General features: G+C 44.9%; 1 protein-coding gene across 2 annotated transcripts in view; it reads right to left on the reverse strand.

Moving 5' to 3' along the window:
* The window catches only part of LOC115172874 (zinc finger protein ZIC 4), a 150,515-nt gene that overhangs the window by 113,324 nt on the left and 15,310 nt on the right, over positions 1 to 21,881 (reverse strand). The window contains exon 1 of one of the 2 annotated variants that reach the window (XM_029730700.1): positions 12,000 to 12,149. The exons of the other annotated variant lie outside the window; for it this stretch is intronic. The gene's annotated coding sequence lies outside the window, so the exon portion shown is untranslated. Of the gene's footprint in view, positions 1 to 11,999; positions 12,150 to 21,881 lie in introns of those variants that run through there. 2 annotated transcript variants of the gene reach the window in all.

The raw sequence follows: 21,881 nt of genomic DNA on the forward strand, positions 1-21,881 counted from the left end.
TTTGCTACTGTAACTTCTGCTATTCTAAACCAAAAGAAAAACATGCAAAGGGTAGCAAAACTGAATATACAGTAAACAGATTTAATCAAATCCACATCTGACCTGATTTTAAAGGCAGAAAGCACATAAAGAAATCATTCATTATATAACGTCCTTGGGACTAATTTATTCCTGGTTAGTGAGCCACTATAGGGTACTGTACTGTACTGTACACTACATGCAGAGCTACTAAAAAGCCCCTCAGCCCACGGCCATTACTGTGCAGTTTGGGGAGAGCAGAAAGAGCCACAACGGTGGGAGGGGCCTTAGGGAAGGGGGAAAGTGCGTTTCCATGACAATGGCGAAGTTCACCTCCTGGTGAGTAGGTGGGGTAGGGGGGCTTGACTGAATCCAGGAAGGTCCCATACTCGACTGTCACTCCTATGTTTATGGACTGGGGTCCTCATAAGACAGGGCGGGTGTTGGCTGCCTGCCTGTAAATAAATAATGAAAACAGAGGGTCTCCGGGACAGCTTCTGGTAGTAGGATCAGCTTACTATGCCCAAATCCTAACCTTAACCATTAGAGAGAGACACACAAAAGTGACCTTAGATCAGTGCCTAGAGTTAACTTCACCCTACTGCACAGGGACAGGTCGGTGGGCGGAGACCAGGTCTACTATGTGAGGACCCTCTGTGGTCTTAAAGGAGAGGTGGTGTTGGACTGGCACTAATTGAAAGTGGCGAGGTGATCTGATGACACTGCGGGGATACTCTGGTTTGTCACAATGTGTTTAGGCTTCGTGTTCAAGGGTGGCTGCCCACATAGCAGAGTTAATGAATGAGCCAGCTTAACACAGAGTGCTCAGGACACAGCACAGCGGAGCGCTGTGGCTGGTCTAGAGGAGAACTGAGGTTAGATGAGGAGAGAGACTTTAGTATGACCACTTTCACTGGCCTCAAACTGAGCAACAAGCTAACCTAGCTATCGGTCAACACTGTCTATCATCATGACTTGAAAGAAATGTTTTTCTCATAATTGTACCTTATTTTTTAGCTGCACAGCATCTTGAGCAGACCACTTAATAGCTGTCGAAGAGAATATAAAAATTGAAATCTTAACCCTGGTAGCACTCTGGTTAACCCTGGTAGCACACGGTTGGAGGGTGTCAGTAAGATTTTTGCTACCTTCACAAACAGAATTGTGGGTACAGTAGCTGGTGGTGGCACGAAAGGGCTGGGTTTTGATTAATAAACAAGTTGCAGGTGTGTCGAGGCTAGACCCCACAGCCAATGTTTACTTTTTTAATTGGGGCTATGGCAGTCAATTGCAAAACATTCTAACAGTATTCTCAACTCACTATCATATATTTTTTTATGTGGGGCTAGGACAGTAATTAGACTGACATATTTTTTCTTATCTCACCACCAATAATGAGATAGGTGTCCATGATGCATGTAGCGTCAGAGCTTCTCAAAGTGGGGGCGTGCTTGACAGTGCGCACCTCATCTTTCCTGCCACATCCAACCTGGATTGATATTTGTTTTTCAACGCAAACGACAGCACTGAATCAGTGTTCCATGAGTTTTAATGCTCGGAGGGAGACGGCACAGTATTCCCTTTGAGTCAGGAATCAAAACTCCTCCATAGTGACCCGTGAATGCGTTGTCTGCAGCATTCGGTCACATGACGGCTCGATCAGCTGTTAGATTTCACTTACCGGCATGTCAACTGAGCCAGGATAACAGTTAAATAGATTTCGCTGATTCAGTCACTCATCTGTAGAATATTTTGGTATTTTCCCTGCATGCTGTCTGTTACAGTGAATTCGTAAAGTATTCAGATCCCTTGACTTTTTCCACATTTTGTTACATTACAGCCTTATTCTAATATTGATTAAATTGTTTTTTAACCTCATCAATCTACACACAATACCCAATATTTTTGGAAATGTATTAAAAATAAAATATCACATTTACATAAGTATTCAGACCCTTTACTCAGTACTTTGTTGAAGCACCTTTGGCAGCAATTAAAGTCTCTAGTCTTCTTGGGTATGATGCTACAGGCTTGGCACAACTGTATTTTGGGAGTTTCTCCCATTCCTCACTGCAGATACTCTCAAGCTCAGTCAGGTTGGATGGGGAGCGTCGCTGCACAGCTATTTTCAGGTCTCTCCAGAGATGTTCGATCAGGTCCAAGTCCAGGCTCTGGCTGGGCCGCTCAAGGACATTCAGAGACTTGTCCCGAAGCCACTTCTACGTTGTCTTGGCTGTGTGCTTAGGGTCGTTGTCCTGTTGGAAGGTGAACCTTCACCCCCAGTCTGAGGTCATGAATGCTCTGGAGCAAGTTCTCATCAAGGTCTCTCTGTACTTTGCTCCGTTCATCTTTCCATCGATCCTGACTAGTCTCCCAGTCCATGCTGCTGAAAACATCCCCACATGCTGCCACCACCTGCTTCACCGTAGGGATGGTGCCTGGTTTCCTCCAGACGTGACTCATGGCATTCAGGTCAAAGAGATTAATCTTGGTTTCATCAGACCAGATAATCTTGTTTCTCATGGTCTGAGAGTCCTTTAGGTGCTTTTTGGCAACCTCCAAGCGGGCTGTCATGTGCCTTTTACTGAGGAGTGGCTTTCGTCTGGCCACTACCATAAAGGCCTGATTGGAGGAGCGCTGCAGAGATGGTTGTCCTTCTGGATGGTTCTCTCATCTCCACAGAGGAACTCTGGAGCTCTGTCAGAATGACCATTGGGTTCTTGGTCGCCTCCCTGACCAAAGCACCTCTCCCCCGATTACTCAGTTTGGCCGGGAAGCCAGCTCTAGGAAGAGCCTTGGTGGTTCCACTGTGTTCTTGGGGAACTTCAATGCTACAAAAACATTTTTTTACCCTTCCCCAGATCTGTTTCAGAGCTTTACGGACAATTCCTTCGATCTCATGGCTTGGTTTTTGCTCTGACATGCACTGACAATTGTGGGACTTTATATAGACAGGTGTGTGCCTTTCCAAATCATATCCAATCAATTGAATTTACCACAGGTGGACTCAATCAAGTTGTAGTATCATCTCAAGGATGATCAATGGAAACAGGATGCACCTGAGCTCAATTTCGAGTCTCATAGCAAAGGGTCTGAATACTTATGTAAATATGTTTTTTTTTTTTTTCTTTTATGCATTTGCAAACATTTCCAAAAACCTGTTTTCGCTTTGTCATTAAAGAGTATTGTCTGTAGATTGATGAGGGAAATGTTTTATTTAATCAATTTTAGAATAAGGCTGTAACGTAACAAAATATGGACAAAGGGAGGGGGACTGAATACTTTCCGAATGCACTGTTCATAGGCAAGGAGATACATTTTATTTTCACTACACACAAAGTCAACAAAGTCTGTTTTTGACATTAATTGCGAATGACAACAGATCCTCTCTCAATTCGAAAAATCTTTCCAACACTCCCTCTCAATAACCACTAAGCCTTGGTGTGAAATAGATCATTGTCATGCTCTGATCCCATATCGCCACATACACTATATATAGAAAAGTATGTGGACACCCCTTCAAATTGATGGATTTGGCTAGTTCTGCCACACCCATTGCTGACAGGTGTATGAAACCAAGCACACAGCCATGCAATCTCCATAGACAAACATTGACAGTAGAATGGCCTTACTGAAGAACTCAGTGACTTTCAACGTGGTAAGGTCATTTATTTTACTAGGCAAGTCAGTTAAAAGAACAAATTCTTAATTTCAATGACGGTCTAAGAACAGGTTAACAGGTTAACTGCCTTGTTCAGCAGCAGAATGCCAGATTTTTACCTTGTCAGCTCGGGGATTCGATCTTGAAACCTTTCGGTTACTAGTCCAACGCTCTAACCACTAGGCTACCTGCCGTCATAGGATGCCACCTTTCCAACAAGTCAGTTCATCAAATTTCTGGCCTGCTAGAGGTTCCCCAGTCAACTGTATGTGCTGTTATTGTGAAGTGGAAATGTCTAGGAGCAACAACGGCTCAGCTGCAAAGTGGTAGGCCACAAAAGAACAGGACAGAACAGGACCACCGAGTGCTGAAGCGTGTAGTGCATAAAAATCATCTGTCCTCGGTTGCAACATTCACTACTGAGTTCCAAACTGCCTCTGGAAGCAACATCAGCACAAGAACTGTTCGTTGGGAGCTTCATGAAATGGGTTTCCATGGCCGAGCAGCCGCACACAAGCCTAAGATCACCATGCGCAATGCCAAGCTTCGGCTGAAGTGGCGTAAAGCTCGCCGCCATTGGACAATGGAGTGATAAATCACAATTCACCATTGGATACCAGTAGAACGCTTCCTGCCCCAATGCATAGTGCCAACTGTAAAGTGTGGTGGAGGAGGAATATTGGTCTGGAGCTGTTTTTCATGGTTCGGGCTAGGCCCCTTAGTTCCAGTGAAGGGAAATCTTAACGCTACAGCATACAATGATATTCTAGACGATTCTGTGCTTCCAACTTTGTGGCAACAGTTTGGGAAAGGCCCTTTCTTGTTTCAGCATGACAATGCCCCCGTGCACAAAGCGAGGTCCATAGAGAAATGGTTTGTCGACATCGGTGTGGAAGAACTTGACTGGCCTGCACAGAGCCCTGACCTCACAACCCCATTGAACACCTTCAGGATGAATTGGAACGGTGACTGTGAGCCAGGCCTAATCGCCCAACATCAGTGCCCGACCTCACTAATGCTCTTGTTGCTGAATGGAAGCAAGTCCCCACAGCAATGTTCCAACATCTAATGGAAAGCCTTCCTAGAAGAGTGGAGGCTGTTATAGCAGCAAAGGGAAAACCAACTCCATATTAATGCCCATGATTTTGGAATGAGATGTTTGACGAGCAGGTGTCCACATACCTTTGGTCATGTAGTGTGGTTTACAATCAAAGTTACCTGCTGCATATCTCCGAATTCTGTGATCAGCTCTTCTGCCTCCAGTTGCTCTCGGTGTATCCATTATAGCTCAGTGGGTGTATCATACAATGCGTTTATATGACAGAGGGAGACACATTCACAACGAGAGTGCAGGGGCCTGCCTGCCGTCCCGTGATAGATTGAGCCCCATCTGTGCAAAAGCCCATCATTCAATCCCATATAATCCATTTTTTGTCAAAATAGCCACACAGCACACTGAACATCCCCTGTGTCGTTTCATGCTCGGGAATCGAGAGGCAGAACAATATGTCATCGTGAATAGCATCCCCCAACATGTAGCAAACAAAAGTCAATGCATGAGCATCTCTGCCTTCAGCTAACAACTATTTAGAGAGCATAAGGTGGGGGATTTTTGAGTCGTTCAGTTAGAGCTATCACATAAATTCTTTGTTTCACAGTGTTATCTGACAAAGGTACTGATGTGAGGTTCTGCCTCCCCACACATTGTTTTCACCATTTCAATTGTGGCCGGTAATATCAGTCTGTAATAGTGTGTGGTTTCATAACATAGAGGGTTTAGTCATTCACCATGGAAATGATTCAAGTGCAGCGGTCAAGTGCGTCTTTTCCCACAATCTAAGGGCGCTCTCTGGTTGAATTATAACTTTTAGATTTGAATCATTTTCATTCATATTTTTAAGGTTAACCACATTACAATGATTTTGAGAGACAAAGACGATATTCTCCCGCGACCCCATTTTCATATCAGGTGACTTTGTTGAACATGTTTGCAATCCACATTGTTCTGAGTAATTTAATGGCTTCAATATGAAAAGATATTGTTAAACACAGCATTCACACTGAAAAAGGCCTACTATGTCTATAAAATGCATTATGTCTGAGCCATGGACATGCAAAACACTGTCAATAAGCAAGATTAAATTCACTATTGATAAGACCTAAAACAAATGTGAATAATTCCAATCAAAGTCTAATAAAATACAAATAAACTTGTTTTAAACGTCTAAATACAGTTACAGGTACCATAATTGCTCCCTGTGGGCACATAATATTAGACCTACAACAACAGACTATGGAGGGTTTTATACACGTCCAAACTTTTTACAGGAGCTGGAAAAAAATCCAATAAAAAGAGAAAGGGGGAATGCCCACTCACCGTTAGACTACCCCCAAACATACAGTACCAGTCAAACGTTTGGACACACCTACTCATTCCAGGGTTTTTCTTTATTTTTACTATTTTCTACGTTGTAGAATAACAGTGAAGACATCAAAACTATGAAATAACAAATATGGAATCATGTAGTAACCAAGAATCTTTTTAAACAAATCAAAATATATTTTATATTTCAGATTCTTCAAAGTAGCCACCATTTGCCTTAATGACAGCTTTGCACAATCTTGGCATTCTCTCAGTGAGAGTGCCATCCGTTCTGTCACCAAAGCCCCATATACTACCCACCACTGCGACCTGAATACTCTCGTTGGCTGGCCCTTGGCTGGCCCTCGCTTCATATTGGTCGCCAAACCCACTGGCTCCAGGTCATCTATAAGTCTTTGCTAGGTAAAGCCCCGCCTTACCTCAGCTCACTGGTCACCATAGCAGAACCCACCCGTTGCACGCGCTCCAGCAGGTATATTTCAATGGTCACCCCCAAAGCCAATTCCTCCTTTGGCCGCCTTTCCTTCCAGGTCTCTGCTGCCAATGACTGGAACAAACTGCAAAAATCACTGAAGCTGGAGACTCATATCTCCCTCACTAGCTTTAAGCACCAGCTGTCAGAGCAGCTCACAGATCACTGCACCTGTACATAGCCCATCTGTAAATACCCCATCCAACTACCTCATCCCATACTGTTATTTATTTTGCTCCTTTTCACCCCAGTATCTCTACTTGCAGACTCATCTTCTGCACATTTATCACTCCAGTGTTTAATTGCTATATTGTAATTATTTTGCCACTATGGCCTATTTATTGCCTTACCTCCCTTATCCTACCTCATTTGCACACACTGTATATAGACTTTTTGTATTGTATTATTGACTGTATGTTTGTTATTCCATGTGTAACTCTGTGTTGTTGCTTGTGTAGCACTGCTTTGCTTTATCTTGGCCAGGTCGCAATTGTAAATGAGAACTTGTTCTCAACTACCCTACCTTGTTAAATAAAGGTGAAATAAAAATAAATAAATAAAAATACAACTTTTCATAAAATTAGCTAACTAATATCTGAGGAGAGCAAGCAAACGCATCAGTCTGGTAGTTAGGTACCTGAGGCAACTAAACAAGATGTCTTCTCGACTTTTCTCTTGTCTGGGTCTTGTGTACACTCTAAACCCTGGTCCTGTCTATGTACAAGGTGTGAGGCCTGCCCTGGGATGAATCTCCAAATCAAATGAGGAGGGAGGGAAACCATTTGCATTGCAAATACACCATGGATGCAAATCCTGTTTGCCTTGTCGGTTGGAGGGCTGATGTGGAGCTGGAGGATGGAGAGAAGCACTAACAGATCTAGGAATCCCCCCCTGGATCTGGACCACCATCCCTGGTCCTCCTCTCCCACCCAGCCACCCCACTCCCCCGACACGGGTCCAACACCCTTACCTCCTCCCACAGGGGGGTCAAGGGGAATTTAACACGCAGGTCCCACATTCCTCCAAGGTGATAATTGCCCTGGCAGCAGGCAGGGGACCCTCATGAGCAGGGTAAACAAGCAGAGGGGTGTATCTCTACCCCTCTCCCCTACAAACACTGGCCCCCGCTACCTCCACATTCCCACTCCTCAACGTCAAGTACGGCTGTTGCCCGGTGAATTATGGCGTCAAGCACGTCGGCCCCTGACAGCGTATGTCGCCCATGACGCCCATCGAACCGGCTGCAAGGTTTATTTAGTCGCTAAGAGTGCAGAGCTGTTTGCTAGAAGAGCCCCTATCAGCCCCTACTACCAGGTCAGAGCAGACAAGCCTCTTCGCACATTATAGATCCTATTCAACCAGGGCCAGGCTAATGCTCTTTAAATAGACTGTTGGAGTCTGGCTAGCTGGGATTTATGGAGGAATCACCACGTCCGTCACCGCTCCCACCAACATCCGCTCAGCAGAGGGTGATGCATGGAGCCGGCCTACCACAAGTCTGCCATTGTCGCTGTGGAGCTGCTGCTCTCTTTCCTTCCACTCATCCATCAAACTACAGTCCGGTCACCATCACTCCATCCTACGCTTACATCTTAACGGCCAATCATATGTTCACCGCTTATATGTGACATGTAGTGTATATTATTAGCCTGTAGATGTAACTAATACGACCAGGGTACATGTTCAGTAAGGTGACTTGTGAAGCCTTCAGTATGTGGGGAATTCAGCTCTCTACACATAAATCCATCGATAATACCCTCGCAATCTCTCTTTGACAACCCCCAGCAGGATCATATAAAATAATGTACCCTTTACCTTCTCATAGGCATCAATCAAATGCGGCAGAGCACTTCTCGCTGTGCCATTTGCCTATTGTGTTCAGCCCACTGAGCTCACAAAGCCCAGACTGTTTGATCCGGGAGGCGGGGAGAGAGGGCCTATTCTTGTGGGCCTGTGTTTCCTGGTTTGTGCCCACATGTGGTTCCTTCCCTCCAGCCACACACTGAGGCTGAGGGAGGTTATAAAAGCTGAGGTGGTGATTAAGAAACAGGAATAATGACCTCCATAAAACCAGGAATGCGTTTAACTGCTACAGCAGCTCTGGAATCATTCTAAAGCGGAACGCCGGCATTAATATCAGGAATTTTACCACTATTCTCAGGAAGGAATTTACTTATTGTATTTAGCGTATTTACTGTAATGTGGGTCTTGAAACTAGGGTATACATGGGTATTAACGTCGTTTAGAAAGGAAAGGGGCATGGTAGTGCGTGAGAGGCATAACCGGTATTTAGTGTAGTATGATTATGTCTCCATGGCTTGGAGGGTGAGCCGAGAAGATTTGAGCTCTACCTCAGTGGCGGTGCTGACCTAACTACCGGATTTACATTGTTGGAAATGTGTGGATCCTTCCAAATCCAGGATTAGAGGAGTCAAGCGTGTGCACTCTGACTTCCACTCTCTTTCTCCTCCTCCACACGCACACAAACACACACGCACACAAACACACCCGTACACAAACACACATGGTATGGACTTGTAGCGGCCTTATGCTCCACAGGGAGCAAAGGGAAGTTTAAGTAAGAACACACACTCTGACTTCCTCTCTCTCTCACACACACCCACGCATGCGTAGGCACACACACACAGACACACATGCGTGGTGAGTCCCTGCTGCCTGCGTGCTCAGCACACCCAAACCCCATCACTTTCCTCATTACAAGAGCTTCATGGCTTTTTAGGGGCTCTGCACTTTATCAGGGGATTTCACATTTCCCAGGCTGCCACTTGACATGGCTCACCCAGCTGCCAGCAATCAAGCCAGGCTGCTGAATGGAGGGCTGCAGAGGGGCAGTGGCCGCCCAGCCTCCCCAGACTCCAGGCTGCACCTTGATTTGAGCCAAGCGCCAAAGAGCCACTGCTCCTGCTAAGCCCCCATAATTACAGGTCACAGATCCCTTCCTGCCTTCCACCCACATCACATACTGACCTGGCCTAATAGGGGGACTGGAGAGAGAGAGAGAGAGAGAGAGAGAGAGAGAGAGAGAAGAGAAGAGAGAGAAGAAGAGAGGGACAGCGGGCCAGGGGATTTGTATCTCTTTACTTGAGAGACAGTAAAAAATAAAAGTGCTTATGTGTGTGTTTGTGTGTGCATGTGCGTGTGCGCTCATGCACGTGTGTGAGTATGCGCGCGACTTGTGTAAAGCGTGTGTGTTTGTCTAATTGAGAGGTAAGCAAGAAAATGCCTTTAAAGTTCCCAATAAATATCCTGCCCGTAATTTTAAACACCTGCCCATAAACCCCTAAGGAATGCTAAATGAAACCAAGTTACAGAGCCAGTCTCCTGTCTGGAGTCTCACGTCAAGACAGCAGGATTTGTAATGGCTGTAACCAGGATTAGGGAGTTCAAGCAGAACAGCCAGGGAGAAGGAAAAAAAAACGGCACAGCAACAATACAGTACCTTTTTTTCCCAGCAAGACGAGTAGCCTTAATAATCCTTTCAACTTCACCATCAAACTTCAAGTTATGGACTCAATGGGGATTATAACAAAGAACAAAATAACCTGATCATGTATGGAACTGGAGGAACAAAGTGTGAGATCATCGCATGTGTGAAATCATGTCAAATGATTGTAATCCTTAGGACTGGAGCATTTTTTTGGGGGAGTAATGGAATGCTATGAATGAATACATGGTGGATCTACCCTGATTCCCCCCCCCGACTGAGCTAGATATAGTAAGACAGATGATGATTATAACACACAATAACACATCCTCCTGACCCCCCCCCCCCCCCCCCCCCCCCAGTGGCTGGGGCAGGAAGAAGCTCTTGAACTTGCTTTCGCTTCGGACCCCCAAGGGACGGGGGAGGGGGGGAGGGTATGTGGAGCTATCTGACCCCAGGGACGCAGACGCTACCCTCTTCGCCCCATCTCTAGTTTCGATTCCCCTGGCTCCTGACGCCTACCTCCCTCTTGCACCTGTCGGCCGGCAATAGACCCCCCCCCGGGACCTTTCAGCAGCCTGAATATATGGCCCTGCTCGCTGGCCCTGCCTGGCTAATTACTGCTGGGCCCGTAGGCCATGCTAGGGCCAGGCGCTTAGTTACTACTGCTACCCTTAGCCTCTCTTAGCCCGGCCTGGCCCGGCTGCCCCCCCCCCCCCCACTCTACTCCATAGCAGGCAGCCTGGGCTCCTAGCTACATAGGCAAACTGAGCCACGAGTTGCCACAGTCGACTTGGAGATTAAGCACCCTGTCTACACGCAAGCCATGAACAATAGAGCTGTCACTCCAGACGAGCAGGCAACAGCAGCTTGAGTCATACACACTCTTAATCCCATAGGTCGCTGCACGAACGCATCACACACATAGGCTACATTCATATACAGTGGTACGCAGGAGGCAATGCGCATTATTGTACAGTTATGGAAATGTTTACTCCATTCGCACAGCATCAGTAGCCTAGTTAAAATACTCCATAAAATACCAGGTATTCAATTAAATAATGGATACCATACCATGCATGCAAATCATGAGGGAATTCTTATAGGATAGCCTACCCACTGGGCACACACTGGTTGAATGAACGTTGTTTCCGCGTCATTTCATTTCAATTCAAGATGCTGAATTGACGTCTGTGCCCAGTGGTACATTCGTGTAAATAATCAAAATACTTTCAAATTATGAAATATTTAGGCCTATTTGGAGAAAATGTATGAATATGATCTGCATGTCACTTCAATATCCAATCAAATTCGTGTCCTAATAGATTTGTGCAGCAGTGCATCCGAATATTCCACTATAGTGTTATGAAATAAACAGCTCCCCCCGCACACACTACAGAAGCCTCCCTCAGATAAAAGAGGGCGGACAATAACAAACACCACGTGACTGACTGCAGTAATTTGAGCCGAGACGCACGAAAGATTCGGGCTCAGAGCGTCCTGCTGTCCCGCGGAGGAGGAGATGCACCAACTCATCCCAACACGGGGTGTTTATTTTCCTATCACTAGTTCGTAAATGCATCTGGCAAACCTTAGGGTTTCAAGACAATCTCGTATATGAAAACATTTCCGTTTTTAAAACACATAATATCGTTCCAACATGCGCGATAACATTTATAGCACAATCGGAACAGTTAGGTACGCTGTTCAGCTGTTCTGAGTCTCGTCTCCCCCCCTCTATTCTCTGCCGATTGCACCTGCCATTCAAGCTGAGGTCGTTACATAGACAATGTTCCCTTTCGATCTAATTACAGTACATATATTGTCGCCCTTTACATTACAGCCCTGTCCGTGGCTCAAAAGAGTGCGGCGTCCATGTACGTTATCTGTCTCCATAAAACCTCTCGTTTACTGCATCACAGGCGTGTGACAGAGGGGGAAAGTGTGGCATAGCATCTGAACTTGTGCGTGGATGAAAGTAGACCGGTTTTAAAAAGCGCTCAGTCAGCACGCGACTCACTCAGTCTCCTGTGCCTCTGTCTCGCCTGCCTGGTTCACTCCTGCATCCTCCAGCGAGCATCACTTGTCTGGACCCCGCTGCGTGGAAGCATCCTCCAGCAGCACGGGTTCTGGACATCCTAGACAGCCCGTCCTGCCGTTTGGACCCGGTGATGTCACATCCTGTCTGGGTAATACATAACAAGCCCAGGCATATCAAAATAAAAGATGAGAATTGGTAGTGATTTTTCCGGGTCACACGGACGAGTTCACAAGGTCAAGCAGGAAATAAGCGGCAGGCGGAACAATACGCCACCCTGAGAGTTGTGAACATTTAAAGTGATACTGGACATACCATCTCGATCATCCGTTGGTGACACGGGCACATTATACTTTTATATAATCATCTGATCCACTACCATCCTATCCCTTGCAGATCCGCAGTCGACTTTTCATTTCCTGGTACGGTGTGCGCATTTACGTTGAGGCGTAAGCTATTATGCAATATGTGCTGCTGCATCGTCAGATACTGTTTTAACGTACAGTTTTTATCCAGAGAATATAGGCTAGTGAGCAGCTGGGTGGCTTTAAAGGAATAGTTTACTGAGAAACGGAAAGCAGCAGTTGATGGAGAAAAAGAGACACTTGTTACATCATACAGACCAAGTCTTGTCCATAGTGTCTAATTAAATTCCCTTACAAATCCCTGACCTATTTCACCCTTGTAGAGTTGCAAAGTGTTACACAGTGTGATAATTGTTAAGAGGCACACTTGAATTCAGCCTTCAACAGACTAGAGCAACACGGTTTTAGAACTTAGACCCTCTCAGCCGAAGTATGCCTTTAAAAAGAGCCATTTTTCATAGCTAACATGTTGGAGACAGGGCTGGCTTGTAGAAACAGGAGAATGGACACTTTTAGGGGGGTAGAGGGGAGCCCCTGTTGGGTGGCAGGGGTGAGCCAGGTCTGGGTGACGGTGGTTGGTTTGGGCACGGCCCCCTGCAAGGAGCCAGATCCTCTTTCTTTAGCTCAAGTTTCTCCTGTTTACCTTTGAACCCTATCCCAGCGGCCCATCTCTGATCTACCGAGCGCCTCCCCTTATGGGCCGTCCCCTTGCCGGCCCTGTGATAGATTGGCCATTGGCATGCCAATACTGCACAATATTTCCATTTCCTGCCCAGGCAGAGGTATTCGGTGGGGTTGACTGGAGTTCAGCTGCACAGTGTGGTACCTGCAGCCGCCTGCCACCAGGCCCACTGGCCCTGCGCTGTAGCATGGAGACCCAGGACCCAAACATTTGGCTGGGAACATTCCAGAACCTAGGCTCTCTCTCTCTCTCTCTCTCTCTCTCTCTCTGTCTCTCTGTCTCTCTGTCTCTCTGTCTCTCTCTCTCTCTCTCTCTGTCTCTGTGTGTCACAAAACAGCCCCCTACGCCCGCTGTCCCGTTGTACCCCAGCCAACAGACAACAGCACAGCTTACAACTGGGGCTCACTACAACCTTGGTGAGTATAGAAGATAAAGCTTGGTATAATACAGTAATAAGCAAAAAATAAACTTGCCTTTTTATGATAAGAACTCTCCGGTTAATTTGGTTTCAACTGGCTTCTGTTACTTTTACAGTTGGTTTACATCTGTTAACATTCTCCTACCCTAAATGATACATATTCTTATGTGTCTTTTTCTGTATTAATATCTTGACAGACAGAGAGGAAAAAATTTAACTTTTATCTGGCGAATACCTGGCAAATATTTGACTTTTATCTCTGCTACTGGGAACCTATGCCAAATATTTTTGCAAGGACAAAGAAAAGGATTGTTAGAAACACAAGCAGGAATGAAGCCATGGATCAAGTTTGACATTATTATCTGGGTCAGTTATATTTATGTTACATGGTGGTTCAAGCAAACAGGATTATGTACATTAATATCTATGTGACTAAAGCAAGCAAATATCCCGTGTGTGTGCATCTGTGTGTGTAAGTAGAGTCTCTAGTGAAAGTCAACAAACCCTTTACACAGTCGTCACATTAAGCTGCCACAAAATTCTATCTAATTTTAACATTTTTTTCCCCCCTACCGATGTACACAACCTACTCCCCATTTTGAAAGTTAAAGAAAAAAATAGAAACATTTCCAAACGAATAAAGAAATGAAGATGTATTGATTGCGTATATCTTCACACCGCAGAGTTAACGATTGGTGGGAGTGCCTTTGGCAGCCATTAAATCTGTGAATCATTTTGAGTAAGAGTCTACCAACCTTACACTCTTAGGGCAACATATCAATGGTTTTTTTATCAAAATTGCTTAAGATCAATACATTTGGTTGGGAGACATTGATGGACAGCAATATTTCAACCTTGTCTCTAAAGTTTCAAGCAGATTAAAGTCCGGACTGAGACGGGATCATTCAGGAACACTCAACACCTATTGGAAAGCCATTCTCGTGTGTCTTTGGCATTAAAATGTATAGAACTGTCCCGCTGTAAAATAAAACTCTATCCCAGGGTTAGGAAGGCTACGGCGGGTTTCCCTCTAACTTCTTACTTGGGCTTTGCTCCTTTCATATTTATTTTGATCATGACAAACTCCCCAGTCCCTGCCAGTGACAAGAATACCCATAACATGATGTTGCCATCACAATGCTTGAAAATACAGAGGATCAACAACATTGCATTCACTCCACATTACTAGCCTGTATGACAAAGTCAAAAAAAGAAGGAAGCCTGTGTTCAAATAAACGACTTCAAATCATCCATTCTGTTTGCAACAAGGCCGCTAAGTTATACTGCAAGATAACACGGCAAATAAATAAACTTTTTGGCCTAAATTAAGAATGCTAGGTTTGGGTCAAGTCTAATACAACACAATACAAAGTGAAACTCTCTGTGTTTTCAAATATTGTGGTGGCAGCATTATGTTATGTGTATGCTTGTCACCAACAGGGAATGGGGAGTTTGTCAGGATCAAAATAAATATGAAAAGAGCAAAGCCCAGATAAAAATCTAGAGGAAAACCCTGGGATAGTTAAATTTTTGAGCAGGACAGTTACACACATTTTAAAGCCAAAGACACACCAGAATGGCTTTCCAATAGGTGTTAAGTGTTCCTGGGTGGTCCAGTCTCAGTCCTGAATTAAACGTTCTTGAAATCAGAGGCAAGATTTGAATATTGCTGTCCATCAATGACTCCCAACCAAATGTATATAGCTTGAGCAATTTTGACAAACTCAGTGGATATATGTTGCCCTAAGAGTCGTGCAACGTTTGTAGAATCGTATTCAAAACGATTCAAAGCTGTAATCGGTGCCAAAGGTTCTTCCACCAAGTTTAACTCTGGGGTGTGAAGACACGCAATCAAGACATCTTCATTTTATTTTATTCATTTGGAAAATGTTCCATCATTTTCTTTAACGTTTAAAATGTGGAGTAGGTTGTGTAGATCTGTAGATTTCATTTTAAGGCAGCAAAGTGGTGTGTAGACGTTCACTAGGCACTGCATGTGTGTCTGTGTGCGTTCTGTAGGGATTTGTGACTGGTGGAGGCTGCAGCGTGGCAATGCTTTTGAGGGCGGTGATTGGCTGCTGTGAGCCAGGAGGCTGGAGTCAGGCAGGAGCGAATGCTGTGAGGCAGGCAGTGCGACCTAGTGGTGGGAGAGAGGGACGGGGTGTAGCACGTACACACACACACACTCTGACACACACACACACGTCTAGACTAGAGCCAGTAGCACCGAACCATGCAACCCCCCCCCCCCCACACACACACACACACACAACCCACACGCATGCAAACATCCTGTACAAACACATTTGTAAATTGCCAGCGTAGAGCATCTTTATCTTCCTGTAACACATGCTCTTTACAGCACTAAACCAACTAAATACTCAACCCTGGATTTACAATGTGCTTGATGAAATTGCAACAGCTTTCCTCAATGCCCACTGTTCCAGTTCTAAAAATAACACGAAACCACATAACCCCTCGACAACCCCCCACCATAAATTACTTTACGCTCTGCGATCAGAATTGTATTTGTCATCCGCCCCCCTCCCCCTCCTCTCCTCCTAACCCCCCCCCCCCCCCCCCACGATCCTACCCCGCCCCCCGCCCCCCGCCAAATGGTGCTAATGGCAACTTCAAAGTCAATAGCTCTGTGGCTGTTCAACCTTCAAAAAAAAACCACAACCAGAAAATACAGAGACATGGTTTGGTTTGCCTCCGCCAAGGGACGTTATTTAAGGGACGTAATGGACCATACCTGTTTTGTTTAAATACAAATACAAAGAAATACAACCGTTGACCGTCAGAGCTCCAGCCTTGATACTGTCAGGGAGTGGTCACCCCACTGTGCCCCCCCAGGATCAGCCCCTCGCCCCCCTCAAAAATGATAGCAGATTATCCCCCCCTTCCAGATGTGTTTTGAGAAAGATTGAGGAGGCTTGATGAAGGGGGGTGGAGGGGGACTTGATCTGGGTGGGGAGGGACAGTGATTTCGGGAGGGGTGGGGGAGTATGATAGTGTACAGACGAGCCATAGACAGAGACCCTAAATCAGGGTTTAGTAGGGGCCTAGCCCAGCCAAGTCCAGGCTGCTACAGCCCCGTTTTCCTCTGAGGGGATTAATAATGAATTAAGGCATCCCCCCCTTCTAAAAAGATATTCATGCATGCTAATGCATCCATTATTTATGGTGTGCATACAGGCTCACTAGTGGTGGCTGCACGCATGAATATGGGGTACTGGGGGTGGAGAGGGGGAGAAGGAATCCCCCCCGATGGGGTTCAGAGGCTGCGGAGTGAACATCCACCTATTGTCGCTGGGGCTAGGGTTAGGGCTGGGGCTGTGGTTGGGGCTATTGTTGGGGTTAAGGCTAGGGTTAGGGCTGGGGCTATGGTTGGGGCTATTGTTGGGGTTAAGGCTAGGGTTAGGGCTGGGGCTGTGGTTGGGGCTATTGTTGGGGTTAAGGCTAGGGTTAGGGCTGGGGCTGTGGTTGGGGCTATTGTTGGGGTTAAGGCTAGGGTTAGGGCTGGGGCTGTGGTTGGGGCTATTGTTGGGGTTAAGGCTAGGGTTAGGGCTGGGGCTGTGGTTGGGGCTATTGTTGGGGTTAAGGCTAGGGTTAGGGCTGGGGCTATGGTTGGTTCTATTGTTGGGGTTAAGGCTGGGATTAGGGCTGGGGCTGTGGTTCGGCCTGGGACTAAGGCTGAGGCTAGGGCTGGGGACAGGATGGGGACTGTATAAGGACGAGGAGGGGGAGAGAGAGGGGCTCCTACCACCAGACAGCCAGTGTATGGGGAGTGGGCCCGCCAAGTGCTGTAGGGGGAGGGGTGGATTAAACAAATAAGTACATGATAAGAAATAATCACCCTGGGGAGGTAGGGCTCAATGGAGACAAAGAGGCTAAGGGGGAGAGCGGGGTGTCGGGGGGGGGGGGGGTTAAGTCTGCATGGATTTATACTGTCTGATCGGTCCCATTCTGGACTGAAATAATGTTGGGGTCACAACAACTTTTTATCCCTTTAATTCCTCTGCTGGGTTTGGGTTAATTCACACTCACACAATCAGGCTCTGGGGATAGAGTTAACCGGTGGTGATCCGTAGCAACAAGGCCATCTCTTCATCTATAGAAAGAGTGTAAATAGATATCTCTGAATTAGGGTTTTAATGATCGGGCCATGTTTAGCACTATCTGTGGCTGCTGGCCATAGACATTCAAACCATGGTACAGTTTTAACCACAGATTTAGAGATTCACAGAAAATCGGAAATAAATGTGTGCCAGAATTACAGAGAAAATATGCAAGGCATTCACAGAGCTAGTGTGATGGCAGCACGTGAAGGTGAGAGACAGAGAGTCAGGTGAGAGGGCTAGAGCAGACAGAGCATAAGGCATGCCAGGTATGCACTGAGGCCACAGGGGGTTGGTGGCACCTTAATTGGGGAGGACGGGCTCTCAGTAACGGCTGGAACGGAATGAATGGAATGGTATCGAACTCATCAAACACATGGTTTCCATGTGTTTGATGCCATTCCATTGACTCCGTTCCAGACATTATTATGAGCCGTCCTCCCCTCAGCAGCCTCCTGTGACTGAGGCAGAGGACAGAGGCGGAGGAAAGAGATAAGATAAAGAGAGAGAGCGATAAGATAAAGGAGAGTGCTGAGACCACCAGGCATATCCATTAGCATAGAAACATAGGCATCAGGCTGCCACCCGGTGGGACGAAGGTGACAGGAGGGGTGGCCACCACCGCCCAGGGCACCCCACTCTCATCTCCATAGATAAAAGGGGGGCTCCGTAAGGACCAGGGATGTCACTGGCATAGCTGACTTATCTGAGCAACAATATCTTGTAACATTTGGTATCCTTCGCGGTCTCTCAGATGTTAAATCAAGTTCGTCCCAAATACAATGCTGATTGACCTAAAATGGTGAAGTGGGGGACATCCAAAAAAAACGGGTGGTCAATCAGAAACCAATGAATGTCTGTGAGTTAATTCTCTACATAGAGGCTGTTAACAGAGTAGTACTAATGACACTCACACGCAGGCTCTCTCTCTCTCTCTCTCTCTCTCTCTCTCTCTCTCTCTCTCTCTCTCTCTCCTCTCTCTCTCTCTCTCTCTCCTCTCTCTCTCTCTCTCTCTCTTCTCTCTCTCTCTCTCTCTCTCTCTGTGATATCTGGGTCAGTGTGGCTTTGTCAAAAGTGTACCATGGGATGGATGGATGTATAGTTAGATATTTAGACAGATAGTTAGTCAGACAGATAGTTAGTCAGACAGATAGTTAGACAGACAGACAGACAGATAGACAGATAGTTAGACAGATAGTTAGTCAGACAGAGAGATAGACAGATAGTTAGTCAGACAGATAGTCAGTCAGTCAGTCAGTCAGTCAGACAGACAGACAGACAGACAGACAGACAGACAGACAGACAGACAGACAGACAGACAGACAGACAGACAGACAGACAGACAGTTAGTTAGTCAGACAGATAGTTAGACAGACAGACAGACAGACAGACAGACAGACAGACAGACAGACAGATAGTTAGACAGATAGTTAGACAGATAAATAGTCAGACAGATAGTTAGTCAGACAGATAGTTAGACAGACAGATAGTTAGACAGACAGACATATAGTTAGACAGACAGATAGTTAGACAGACAGACAGATAGTTAGTCAGACAGATAGTTAGTCAGACAGATAGTTAGACAGACAGACAGATAGTTAGTCAGATAGATAGTTAGTCAGACAGATAGTTAGACAGACAGATAGTTAGACAGACAGACAGATAGTTAGTCAGACAGATAGTTAGTCAGACAGATAGTTAGACAGACAGACAGATAGTTAGTCAGACAGATAGTTAGTCAGACAGATAGTTAGACAGACAGATAGTTAGTCAGACAGATAGTTAGACAGACAGATAGACAGATAGTTAGTCAGACAGATAGACAGACATACAGATAGTTAGTCAGACAGATAGTTAGTCAGTCAGATAGTTAGACAGACAGATAGTTAGTCAGACAGATAGTTAGTCAGACAGATAGTTAGTCAGACAGATAGTTAGACAGATAGTTAGTCAGACAGATAGTTAGACAGACAGATAATTAGACAGACAGATAGTTAGTCAAACAGACAGATAGTTAGACAGATAGTTAGTCAGACAGGTAGTTAGACAGACAGATAGTTAGACAGACAGACAGATAGTTAGTCAGACAGATAGTTAGTCAGACAGATAGTTAGACAGACAGATAGATAGTTAGACAGATAGTTAGACAGACAGATAGATAGTTAGACAGATAGTTAGTCAGACAGATAGTTAGACAGACAGATAGTTAGTGAGACAGATAGTTAGTCAGACAGATAGTTAGACAGACAGATAGTTAGACAGACAGATAGACAGATAGTTAGTCAGATAGTTAGTCAGACAGATAGTTAGTCAGACAGATAGTTAGTCAGACAGATAGATAGATAGTCAGACAGATAGTTAGTCAGACAGATAGTTAGTCAGACAGATAATCAGACAGATAGTCAGACAGATAGTTAGACAGACAGATAGTCAGACAGATAGTTAGACAGACAGATAGTCAGACAGATAGTTAGTTAGACAGACAGATAGTTAGACAGATAGTTAGTCAGACAGATAGTTAGACAGACAGATAGACATATAGTTAGTCAGACAGATAGTTAGACAGACAGATAGTTAGTCAGACAGATAGTTAGACAGACAGATAGACAGATAGACAGACAGACAGATAGTTAGTCAGACAGATAGTTAGACAGACAGATAGTTAGTCAGACAGATAGTTAGTCAGACAGATAGTTAGACAGATAGTTAGTCAGACAGATAGATAGACAGACAGATAATTAGACAGACAGATAGTTAGTCAGACAGACAGATAGTTAGACAGATAGTTAGTCAGACAGATAGTTAGACAGACAGCTAGTTAGACAGACAGACAGATAGTTAGACAGACAGATAGTTAGACAGACAGACAGATAGTTAGTCAGACAGATAGTTAGTCAGACAGATAGTTAGTCAGACAGATAGTTAGACAGACAGATAGATAGTTAGACAGATAGTTAGACAGACAGATAGATAGTTAGACAGATAGTTAGACAGACAGATAGTTAGTCAGACAGATAGTTAGACAGACAGATAGTTAGTCAGACAGATAGTTAGACAGACAGATAGACAGATAGTTAGTCAGACAGATAGTTAGACAGACAGATAGTTAGACAGACAGATAGTTAGACAGACAGATAGTTAGACAGATAGTTAGTCAGACAGATAGACAGACAGATAGTTAGTCAGACAGATAGTTAGTCAGACAGATAATCAGACAGATAGTCAGACAGATAGTTAGACAGACAGATAGTTAGAAAGACAGATTGTCAGACAGATAGTTAGTCAGACAGATAGTTAGACAGACAGATAGATAGTTAGACAGACAGATAGTTAGTCAGACAGATAGTTAGACAGACAGATAGTTAGACAGACAGATAGACATATAGTTAGTCAGACAGATAGTTAGACAGACAGATAGTTAGTCAGACAGATAGTTAGTCAGACAGATAGTTAGTCAGACAGATAGTTAGACAGACAGATAGTTAGTCAGACAGATAGTTAGACAGACAGATAGATAGTTAGACAGACAGATAGTTAGTCAGACAGATAGTTAGACAGACAGATAGTTAGTCAGACAGATAGTTAGACAGACAGATAGTTAGTCAGACAGATAGATAGTTAGTCAGACAGATAGTTAGTCAGACAGATAGTTAGTCAGACAGATAGATAGTCAGACAGACAGATAGTTAGTCAGACAGATAGTTAGTCAGACAGATAGTTAGACAGACAGATAGTTAGTCAGACAGATAGTTAGACAGACAGATAGTTAGTCAGACAGATAGATAGTTAGTCAGACAGATAGTTAGTCAGACAGATAGTTAGTCAGACAGATAGTCAGACAGATAGTTAGACAGACAGATAGTTAGTCAGACAGATAGTTAGTCAGATAGTTAGACAGACAGATAGTTAGTCAGACAGATAGTTAGACAGACAGATAGATAGATAGTTAGTCAGATAGTTAGACAGACAGATAGATAGTTAGACAGATAGTTAGACATACAGATAGTTAGTCAGACAGATAGTTAGTCAGACAGATAGTTAGTCAGACAGATAGTTAGACAGACAGATAGACAGATAGTTAGTCAGACAGATAGTTAGACAGACAGATAGTTAGTCAGACAGATAGTTAGTCAGACAGATAGTTAGACAGACAGATAGTTAGACAGACAGATAGACAGATAGTTAGTCAGACAGATAGACAGACAGATAGTTAGTCAGATAGTTAGTCAGACAGATAGTTAGTCAGACAGACAGTTAGTCAGACAGATAATCAGACAG

This window comes from Salmo trutta, chromosome 3 (assembly GCF_901001165.1).
Source record: "Salmo trutta chromosome 3, fSalTru1.1, whole genome shotgun sequence".
Lineage (NCBI taxonomy): Eukaryota > Metazoa > Chordata > Actinopteri > Salmoniformes > Salmonidae > Salmo > Salmo trutta.